The sequence below is a fragment of the Megascapheus bottae genome, chromosome 21 (genome assembly GCF_031878675.1).
Source record: "Megascapheus bottae isolate mThoBot1 chromosome 21, mThoBot2.hap1, whole genome shotgun sequence".
Taxonomy (NCBI): Eukaryota; Metazoa; Chordata; class Mammalia; order Rodentia; family Geomyidae; genus Megascapheus; species Megascapheus bottae.
In genome coordinates this window covers 16,571,060-16,582,175 of record NC_143529.1, presented here as the reverse complement: position 1 = coordinate 16,582,175, position 11,116 = coordinate 16,571,060, and the positions used below count along the sequence as shown (strand labels likewise).

At 40.6% G+C, this 11,116-nt stretch overlaps 1 protein-coding gene across 2 annotated transcripts in view; it reads left to right on the top strand.

Annotated features, from left to right (window-relative positions):
• The first annotated feature begins 477 nt into the window (after positions 1 to 477).
• The window catches only part of Plekhm3 (pleckstrin homology domain containing M3), a 165,425-nt gene continuing 154,786 nt past the window's right edge, over positions 478 to 11,116 (top strand). For both annotated transcript variants that reach the window (XM_090354699.1, XM_090354700.1), the window contains exon 1: positions 478 to 585. The gene's annotated coding sequence lies outside the window, so the exon portion shown is untranslated. The remainder of the gene's footprint in view (positions 586 to 11,116) is intronic.

Below are 11,116 nucleotides of genomic sequence, written 5' to 3'. Positions count from 1 at the left end.
CAGGCGGTACATGAGAAGCCATCTCCAGATTCTCATCTCACAGTCATACTTTTGGGGGAAAAAAAAAAAAAAGCTCTTTCTTTCCCCCTTTTTGTGCCGGTGCTGGGACTTGAACTCGGAGTCTGAGTGTAGTGTCTGAGCTTTTTTTGGTGTTGGTTAATTGGAGAGAAGAGTCTCAAAGGCGTTCCTGCACCCCTGGCTGAGAACTGGGGTCCTCGGATGGATCCCAGCCTTCTGAGTGGCTGGGATGACAGGCGTGCGCCACCGCTGCCAGCAAGAACTGGCCGGATAATGAGACTTTCTTCCAAATGCACACTTGGCACTTGGGCGGCTCCGTGGCCCGGCGGGCCCTGCAGGAGATTGCCGCCTTCTCAGCCCGGAACCTTGGGCGTCGGGGTCTGGCCGCCGGGGTGCCGAGGAGGAAGCATTTCAGCGCGGGACCCGGCGCAGCCGCTTGTAAACAGAGCCGGTGAGGAGTGAGGTCGGACGGCCGCGCTGTCACCGGGCGCTGTGCGGCGGGCGGCTGCTGAGGCGGCGCCCACCACCCGGCGCTGCGGGCCGGGCCGGGGAAGGACCAGCCTCCGGGTGAGCATCGGCGGGCCTCGGGGGCGGCGGGCGGCGGGGAGGAGGCCGGCTGCGCGGCTCCGGGGGCGGCGGTGATGCTGCGGTTTCCTCCGGGAGCTGTCGGCGGTTCTGGTTTTGTGGGTTCGTTTGGTGCCGGAGGCCGCCCCGCCCCGCCGTGGACCGCGGGGAGCCGGCTCGGTGCGTTGTCTGCTTGTGTCTGCGAAATACCGGGAGAGAAGGGAGCTGACCTAGGCGATGCCCCGCCCGGCACCGGGGGTCGCAGAAGGAAGGCCAATCCCAGCTCGCAGCCCGCCGGGGGCTCCCGGAGAAGACGGCCTGGCCCGCTCTTTCCGCCCGCTCGCTCTGGTCATTCTAAACGCGCAGTGAAGAACACCCCAAGACGGATGAGAAGTATGGATTGGTAAGGCTATGAAAGGATAACGACACCTAAAAACAAACAAACAAACAAACAGGATAAAGGAGATCACTCCCAACAGCTTGCATTAAAAAAAAAAAAAAACCCGAGGTATATGGTTGCATGGCCCATCAGGAATGGTCCATAGGAATAGTTGACAAAGCTGGACAGATTTTAACTTAAACCAGGTTAAAAGGAGGTTGAGTTATGCAGTTGTTAAACTTCTTTCGTTTTTTATTTTCTCTCCCTCCTTTTTTTTTTTTTTTTTTCCTTCTTGAAAGAAGTTAGAGAAAACACCTGAAGTTTTGGGTTTTTCTTTTTTTATTGTTGTTATTTGTTTGCTTTAGTTTATGTAATCGCTGGGCACCAGTGGCAGACTTCTGTAATTCTAGTTACTCAGGAAGTGAGAACTGAGGATCACAGTTCAAAGCTAGCCCTAGCAGGAAAGTCCATGAGACTTACATCTCCAGTTAAGCAGCTGAAAGGCGAGGTGTTCGAGTGGTGGAGTGCCAGCTTTGAGGGGAAAAAGCTAAGGGAGAAGAATGCCTTGGCCCTGAGTTCAAGCTCCAGTACTGGCACACAAAAATAATAATTTAGTAATTACAGTGATTTGTAATGTGTATTTATAAAGTGTTTTATTGTAATTTGCCACATATAAATTATAACTGGTGTAGTTAAAACATTAAGTTCTGTTTTATTAACTTTAAGAAAATGACTTAACAAAAAGGAGACTGTAATCTGTAGCCTTTAAACAGATCAGTAGAGGCTGGTTGCTGGTGGCTTACATTTGAATTTCTAGCTTCTCTAGGAGGTTGAGATCTGAGGTTCAGGATTCAAAACCTGGACCAGCAGGAAAGTCCATGAGACTCTTATCTCCATTTAACCACCCAAAAGCCAGGAGTGGAGCTGTAGCACAAGTTGTAGAGTTTTAGCCTTGTGAAAAAAACTGGAAAACTTAGGGACAGTACCCAACCCCAACATTGAAGCCTCAGGTCTGACTAAAAATCAAAAGTTTAGGGACTGTGCTTAGGCCCTGAATTCAAGTCTCAGGATTGATGTAAAAAGTGAGTCACTTTGGTCAGGTATCCTTTTAGTTAGACAAATATTTAGGATATGTCACACAGATAGAAGTTTAAAAAATATGTGCCAAGAAATAATATTAATACTTGATGAGTTTGTCTTTACAGTGAATATTTTTGCAATGTCATGTTTCAAGTGAGAACTTTGGTTTAAGTTCCTTCTTGGTCATTTCCTAGTTGTGTAATCTTGGACAGTTTTCTTAGTTTTGTTGTTTCTAATCTGTACAATGGGAATGATAGCTGTATTGACCTCTTAAGGGGTTTGTGAGAATTCAGTGAGGATTGAATGACTATGACTAGGGTATAGAAATTACTCTACATATTTGTTAATAAAAAACATAAAATAAAAACATACCATTGTTGAAAAGTCAAATGATCACCAAAATGTAGGGGGAGGGAATGTAGAGTTATTATTTAATCCTATAGAGATTTCAGATTTATGAGATGAGATTGGTCCTTAAGAATGTAAGTATAGGGCTGGGAGTTTGGCCTAGTGGTAGAGTGCTTGCCTAGCATGCACGAAGACCTAGATTGAATTCCTTGGTACCACATACACAGAAAAAGCTGAAAGTGGTGCTGTGGCTCCCGTGGTAGAGCACTGGCCTTGACGAAAGCCCAACGACAGTGTTCAGGCCCTGAGTTCAAGCCCCAGGACTGGCAAAAAAAAAAAAAAGCAAGAAAAAAGAAACTTAAGTGTAAAGCCAGGTATGGTGGCTCACGCCTGTAATCCTAGCTACTTAGGAGGCTGAGGTCTGAGGATCGTGGGTCAAAGCCAGCCCAGGCACTAAAGTCCATGAGACTCTTGTCTCCAATTAACCACCAGAAAACCGGAAGTAGATCTGTGGTTCAAGGGGTACGGCAATAGCTTTGAGCTGAAGTGCTCAGGGATAGCTCCCAGGCCCAGAGTTCAAGCCCACACAGCTAACTAAAAAAAAAAGAAGAAGAATGTAAGTATGCTTAACTAAAGAGAGTACACTTAGAAATGGTGAAGATGATAAATTTTGCATGCATTTTCTCCACAATTAAAATAAAAAGTTACATGTTCAGAATCCTCACTAACATGCGGTAATTCCATTCACAGTTGCCTTGTCGTTGCACCAGTAATCAGGATGTTAGATTTTCAGTAGATTTCATGCAGTTGAGATTTTTTTTTTCCTGAGGCAGGGTCTCATTGGTTGACCATCAACTTCTGTAGCCTAGGCCCTTGAATTCACATTCCTCCGCCTTCAGCTGCTGTGTGTTTGGATGACTGGAATGTACTGCCACACCTGACCTTGTAATTAAAATACAAATAAATGATAAGAAATGATTTGGGGAGTTCTGGGGCCCACAATTCTAGAAATGCTTTTCCTCTACGATTGGAAGATGTTTGGAACTGATAAATAAGGTATCACTTTCTTGATTTGGTTATATCTAATGTGGAAGACTTGAATTTAAAATGATGAGATTATGTGGGTGGATCTAATCTAATCTTGGGTCCCCATAAAAAGAGATCTTTCTCTGGCTGGGAAAAGAGATTTGAAGGATAAGAAGAGTCATATATTGTTGTTAAGTTAAACATGGAAGATACAGTTTGAAAGGAATTTAGACAGCCTTAAGGAATTCAGGAGGCCTAAAATTATAGAAGATGGCCATTGGCTTATCACTAGCCTAGAAATAGGGTATGGGTTCTGACCTTATGCTCACCATCCAAGAGACCTTGAAACAGGACTCTGTACCAGAGTTTTTAGACCAGAGTCCAGCCCAGCTTGGCCAACACCTGGATGGCAGCCTTACAAAAGACATCTGAGGTGAAAACCAAGCTGCCCATCCAGACTTTTGACCTTCATAACTGTGAGATAATAAATAGATGCTGTTTGAAATTACTCAGTTTGTCTCTTAAGATGGAGTTTTTGGGTAATGTTAAACATTTAAGGGGCGGATCATAGTGCAAGTGTTTTGTTTGTTTGTTTTTTGTTGTTTTTTTTTGTAATTGGGAAAATGCCGTCGAAGGGGGGACTGTGAATTCTTCCTTGTTCCTTTTTTTTTTCCTCCCCAGCTCATGGTGGAAGTGATTTTGTTCTCTGTGTACTGTAACCATTATATACTGTCTTGTCAGCATCTTAAATATAGTGGGACCAATCATTCATAGATTTAGACTTTCAGAACTATGAGCCAAAAGCAGTTTTTTATCTTAATAAGTTGGTTATCTGAGGTATTTTATTACAATGAAAGTAAACTATCCATAGAAAAATTGAATGGCTAATCAGTATATAAAAGTGCATTGTTTTCATAAGTCAGAGGAATGAAAATAGAAATAATAGCATGGTATTAATTTTATAGCTCCAAAATTAACATAGATTTCAAAAATTTCTAATTCTCTATGTCAGCTGATATGCAGTGGAATTGATATTCTCATATTAGGAGGGGTGTACAATTGTTAAAACTTTTCTGAAAGATGTCAGTAATGTTTTTGTTTACTCAGAAATTCTTCTAAGATAGGTTCTAAAGAATCTATCCAAATGAGAAATTTGTTAAAAGTTAATGTTTAAAGATGTTTAGTATAGCTATGTTTATAAAAGTACCAACACTAAATACCCAATAATAGGGGAACAGTTAAATTATGGTACCATTAAAAGATCCCAATATTACACAAACATTAAAAAGGATATTTGTGTGGAATGGTGTTGTTATTTTTTTGCCATGTGTAGGGGAAATGCAATGGAGTGCTATACAGATTGTATCTCATCTATGCTGTGAAAGTCCATGGAGAGAAAGAGCTGAAATGGCCAAAGTGGGGCACTGCTTTTCCTGCCATTGGAATATGATTAATTATTATTTACTTGGCCTTTTAGTCTTTCTTATTTATTTATTTGCCAGTACTTGAACTCAGAGCCTGAGTACTGTCCTTGGGCTTATTCAAGTCTAGAGCTGTACCACCTGAGCCACAGTACCACTTGCAGCTTTTTCTATATATTTGGTACTGAGGAATCGAACCTGGGTCTTCGTGCATACTAGGCAAGCATTCTACCACTAGACCAAACTCCCAGCCCTTTTAAGCCTCTTTTATGGTTCACAGATGTCATAAACATTTCAAAAGCTTTGTGGAGAACACTGGAAAACATTGTGGGGATTACTTTGAATCTAAAACATTGCAGTGAGATGATACAATTCATAAATGAATAGCAGAGAAAATAATTGAAATGGGAAACAAGTATTATTGGAAAGTTTGAAAATAAAGGTGGCTATTTTTTTTAGTAGTGTAATCCGTGCTCCCCTCTTTTTCTCCCTCTGGATGTGGGGCTTGAACTCAGGGCCTGGGTGCTATCCATGAACTCTTTTGCTCAAAGCTAGCACTATACCACTTTGAGCCACAGCACCACTTCTTGTTTTCTGTTAATTGGAGGTAAGGGTCTCAGGGACATTTCTGCTCTGGCTGGCATTGAACTGTGGATCTTTGGATTTCAACCACCTGAGTAGGTAGGATTTCAAGTGTGAGCCACCAGTGCTTGGTATTTCAGTGAGTCTTTCTAGATGAAAGGTCATTGAATGTCATTGAGAGGTGACGGAAGGCATGCGATAGAATTTTCATTAAGTCCTTGTTGTCTTTTTTTTCCTTCCTGTTCATTCCTGTCTGTCTGTCTGTCTGTCTGATTCTTTCTCACTCGCTCTCATTCATGTCATAGTCTGTCTGACTCATCTGTCTGTGTGACTGTCTGTCTGTCTCACTCTCACATGGTCTTTCCAGCCTGACCTAGAACTCATGATCCTCCTGCTTTAGCCTCTCCAGTTGCTGGAATTATAAATCATCTTGGCTGAAAAGTCCTTGTTTTCTGTTAGATTAATGGCTTTAGGCTTAAGGTTATAGACTTAGCTTATTTGTACAAATGGAAAACAAAAACCTAAAGAATATGTAGCCATTTTCCCCCAAAGGAAAAACAGAAGAGTTTTATAGATTAAGACAAGGGAAACCAAACTGGCCCTAGGCCAGTAAAATCTATATTAAAAACATTCAATGTTTAGGGCTGGGAGTGAGGCCTAGTGGTCAAGTGCTTGCCTAGCAGGCACAAAGCTGTGGATTTGATTCCTTAGTACCACATACACAGAAAAAGCTGAAAGTGGTTCTGTGGTGCAAGCAGTAGAATGCTAGCTTTGAGCAAACCCAAGGACAGTGCTCAGGCTCTGAGTTCAAGCCTCAGGATTGGCAAAAAGAAAAATTTTAAAAAGAAAAAAACCCTCTATCTGGCAAATATAATGTAACCCTTCTATTAATTATAATAAAAATATATGAAAAAGCAAAACAACAAAAAAAAGCAAAAACCCCACAAAATTCACATTTATTGGCTGGGAATGTGGCTTAGTGGTAGAGTGCCATGCATGAAGCCCTGGGTTCGATTCCTCAGTACCACATAAACAGAAAAACTGGAAATGATGCTGTGGCTCAAGTGATAGAGTGCTAGCCTGGAGCAAAGGAAGCTAGCTCAGAGATAATACCTAGGCCCTGAGTTCAAGCCCCAGGACTGGCTAAAAAAAGTTCACATTTATTGAACATTTATCAAAGACTTGACAAATTAATTCCAGTTTAACTTTTGTGTAGTCTTTTCAAAAGACTTGAACTCAAGTTATTCATTTTATGTATTTAAGAAGCAGGCAGATAGATGGATAGTACTTTACTGTTTCAGAATAGGAACCTGGATTAGTTTAAATAATTGGGGAAAGTTTTTATGATTCTCTATCTCCAGATAGTTTCTAAGAGCACTAGCTAACAGCTGCTGCTTCTTGTATTTTCTCTTTGGTTCCCCTTTCTGTTTTCATTTTGCCCTATGCTAGCATACCCTCAGAGAAGCACCTTGTCTGCTGTCTGATAATTTGTCTGACACACTCTCTCTTTCTCTCCCTATCCCCTCTCCCCTCTCTCTCCCCCTCCCTCTTCCTCCTCCATCTCTCTCTCCCCCTCTCTTCCTCTTCCCCTCTCCCTTCCTTTCTCATTAAAAGTCCTTGTCTTTTTTTTCCTTCCCTGTTCATCCCTGTCTATCGGATTGTTAACCAAATGCTGGTTTGCTCCTCAGCACTTTTATCCCCTTCAAAGTAAAGATCTGGAGGAGTATCTAGCAAGGGATTGCCTTTCTCTTTCCCTTTGCTTTTTAAGTAGATTGGATATTTGATTCATAAGGAATTCAACCATTTTCTAGGTTGTGGGTCAGACCAAAGACCTCAATAGTGAGTAGAGTGAACAAAAATGAGCACCAACAATAAAGTTAACAAATGCTCTTATTTCTGCTGCTGTGGGCCATAATAAACACTAGATCCACCTTCCTCATGACTGTAGGCAAAATGATCATTTGGTCCATGAGTATAATTAATCCCGATGATCATATGGGTTATGAGCAAAATCCTCAGATCTTAGCCTCTGGAGTAGCTAGGATTACAGGCAGAAGAAAAGTAGCACCCATCTAGAATTAGCCACTTTTGAAGCTTAGGGAAGAGATTATGAAGGCGATAAAGATGATAGTGGTAGAAGGACATGTTCCAGGCAGAGGATATAGGATAGTTAAGGAAATATGTGGAGAATTCTCATTTTTGTAAATTCGTTCTGTCTGGAAACAGAGTAGGGTAGTGTGGTTAGGCCAGAGAGGGAGATTTAAGAGGTAATCCCAGGAAGTTAGGTGACCATGAGCTCTTCCTAGGTAGTAGTGAGGAATGTATGGTTTATCAGGAATGCAGCAGGGTTTTAGTTTTAGAACAAATATCCATGTGGGCTGCAGTTTGATAAATGGATCAGAGGAGGATCAGACTGATGAAAATGGTGATGACCTTTCCATGTGAAGTTTGGGCTAGGGTATGATCAGACTTCTTCTAGGAGGAGAATGAATGAATGATGGCAAGTAGATTCTGAAGATACAAAGGAGGAGTTTCCACAGAAACTTAGAAGGGAAGGGAGGAAAAATATATGTATCTTAGCTGTAGCAGAGCTTGGGAGGCAAAAATAGATTTTATATATGTTTTCTTCTTTGAAAAGAGCTATTCTTTTTAAGTCATGCAAGGCTTGCACTGATTTCACTGTTCCAAAACTACGACCTCCGGATGGTCCTTGAACAATGTAGAAAGGAAACTTTGAGTAAATTAAAACCTTATCTCAGAGCTTCCTAAACTGACTGTTGCCCTCACTTTTTCTACCAGTTTGTTGGTTTAACATAAGAGATCAAAGAGCATGTGTTAGGTACTAAACAAGATATCCATTGGTATCCTACACCCCACTGTAGAATAATAGAGCACCTCATTATGTTATTTGACTTGCACTCCAAAAATACCTTTGAAAGTGAGGCAGGTTGCTATTTTGCCTTAGTGCAGATAGAGTAGCTGAAATTTAGGTTCAAGTGACTTACCTACATTCACACTTCTTTCACACTTCTGGTAAAGGTACATAGATCATTAAGACACAGATCTTCTAATTCCAGATCTTGTGGTCTGATAGTAATGGTCTTTCCCTGAAAAGTTATGTGTGCTATCTGTATTTTCATTGTAGTGTGGTAGTGTGAATGCTGGTCATATCTTAGGTTAACTTTGGTTATTTTGTTTGAATTTCTTATATTAATATGTATTCCCTTCTCCAATAAGGCAGGGTAGAAGGAGGTTTGTTTGATATGCCTTGATGGTTAAAATACCTTTGAATTATCTATTTGTTTGATTTGCCTTGATAGTGAAAGTATGTTTGAATTAGCTATGGTAACGTTCAACTTGAAAATATTTCTTGTAATTCTTTCAACAGAAGCATTTACACGTTCCTTTAAGCAAACCTTTTTTTTTTTTTTACAGTGTTTCTGTTTACTTGCTAAATGAAAAATGATGCATTAGGGAAGCATTAGTAAAATGCCTGTGCAATCAGAATAATGTAAACATTTGCACAAGCATTTGTTGGGCCTAAATGAAGTTCCAGTTATTGTACTTTCGCAAGCATGCCAAGTAATGTGTCCAGGGTCACAGAGAAAATTGAGGTCAGCTATTTAGTTCAAGCAAAACGTTTTACTTTATTTGTCCAGGTACTTTTTAATTCCTGTTCCCTTAGAGAACTTGCAGTGACAGAGAATGATTATAGAGGGTTAGAGGTGTGTGTGTGTGTGTGTGTGTGTGTGTGTGTGTGTGTGACTATTTCCATGTGTGTAAATACAGTGTTTATCAATTGATTCTCTAGATCTGTTGTATGACAAATTTGGAGCACCATATGTAGAAAGTGTTAGAATATGATCTAAGGATAATCAATTTGTTTTGAATTGACATATGGGATTGTATGTGCCTTAAGGTCTCCCCTCATTGGTCATGTTGCATTAGACAAGTTACTTACTTCTTACATTTCTTTACAACTTTTTTGGTCCATACAGTGATATTGTTAATAATAAAGGACTCTGTAATAGAGTTGTTGGTGGGGGAATTTAAAAGAATTTAATATGATGTCTGCCTTTTAGCAACTACTAAATAAATATTACCGACTCTTTATTCTTGTTTTGGCTTAGGAGTTATAAGATCAATCATAATTTTGTTTTTAACTGTATTACATACTTCATTCTACCTTTCTCCTGAGTCCATTAATATTTTATTTATTTATTTTTTGCCAGTGTTGGAGGAACTCAGGGCCTGAGCACTGTCCTTGGACACTTTTTGCTCAAGGCTAGCACTCTGCCACTTGCATCACAGCGCAATTTCTGGGCTTTTTCTGTGTATGTGGTTCCAGGGAATTGAACTCAGGGTTTTGTGCGTGTTAGGCCAGCACACTACCACTAGGCCATGCTCTCAGCCATTAATACTGAAGGAGGACTCTATGCTTAGTATCATGCTAATGTCAGAGCAAATCAAAGAACTGCAAATCAAACAGAACCCTAGATTTCTTTTTTTTTTTTTTTGTCAGTTGTGGGACTTGAACTCTGGGCCTGAGTGTTGTCCCTGAGTTCTTCAGTTCAAGGCTCCACCCTACCTCTTGAGCCACAATGCCACTTCCAGAATCCCAGATTTCAAGTCAAAATGCTCACATATTGCAGAATTGATTTGTACAAATTTATTTCACTTTAATGATAATGGTTTGTAATAAAGGAAATTTGAGCCCAGATTTGGGGGCTGAAAATGTATGGCCTGCTGTTCTTAAAAAGTTTTTAACCTTTTTGCTGGTATGTATGATGGGCAGAGTCCGTTGCGGGTCCCCCCCCCCACCTTCTTATAGTTAAATTACAAACACTGGTTCTTATCCGCTTTATCTTCCATTTATCTTTGAGGTCAGAGACAATGTTTTGTCTGTTTTTGCCTGTCTTTCTGGCTTCCTGACTAAATCAGCTAGAGGCTGATAAATAACCAAAGTCATTGCCACAGATTAAGTCAGAAAGGGAGAGGAGTTATGACTGCAGCTATTGCAAGTGATAGGTCTGTTGTGATTTTAATAAAAGTTTGGCTTTGCAAATTCTTTAAGCCAGAGGTGAGTCACCATATGGTACCCTGATTGGTGGTCCAGTACTTTTGATTTATGAATAAAAGAAAGAAAGAAAAACAACCCAAAAACTTGTAGGTGCCCATTGGAACTGGAACTCTTCTATAATCTGATGGTTGTTTTTAGTATTTGAAATTCTAAGTAGTCTCCCTTCTGCTAATCAGTTGCAATGATATTGGGAGTAACAATGACTAGGAAGTGTATTATTCATTTCTTGTGACACCCTGGCCACCCAGCAAAGACCTATAATAATGGAGTTTGTGTGCATCAGGTCTTGAGCACCTTGTAAAGGTTTTTGCCTCCTTGCTTTACATGCATTGATTCATACAGAGCTCACCATTGTTGGAACTTTATAGCTGTGGTAGGTTGATAGCTTCAGTCCAAACTCAGCATCGGTGTGATTGTTTTATGTTTATAATGTTTGTTTTCTTTGTGCATATATATCATTGTCATTTAATTGTGTTACTTAGTACCCTTGATTGTCTTTTTTTTTTTTTTTTTGTGGGTCATGGGGGCTTCAACTCTGGGCCTGAGTGCTGTCCCTACCCCTGGAGCTACAGCCCTACTTCCTCTTTTCTAGTGATTAATTGGAGAAAAGAGTCTCTC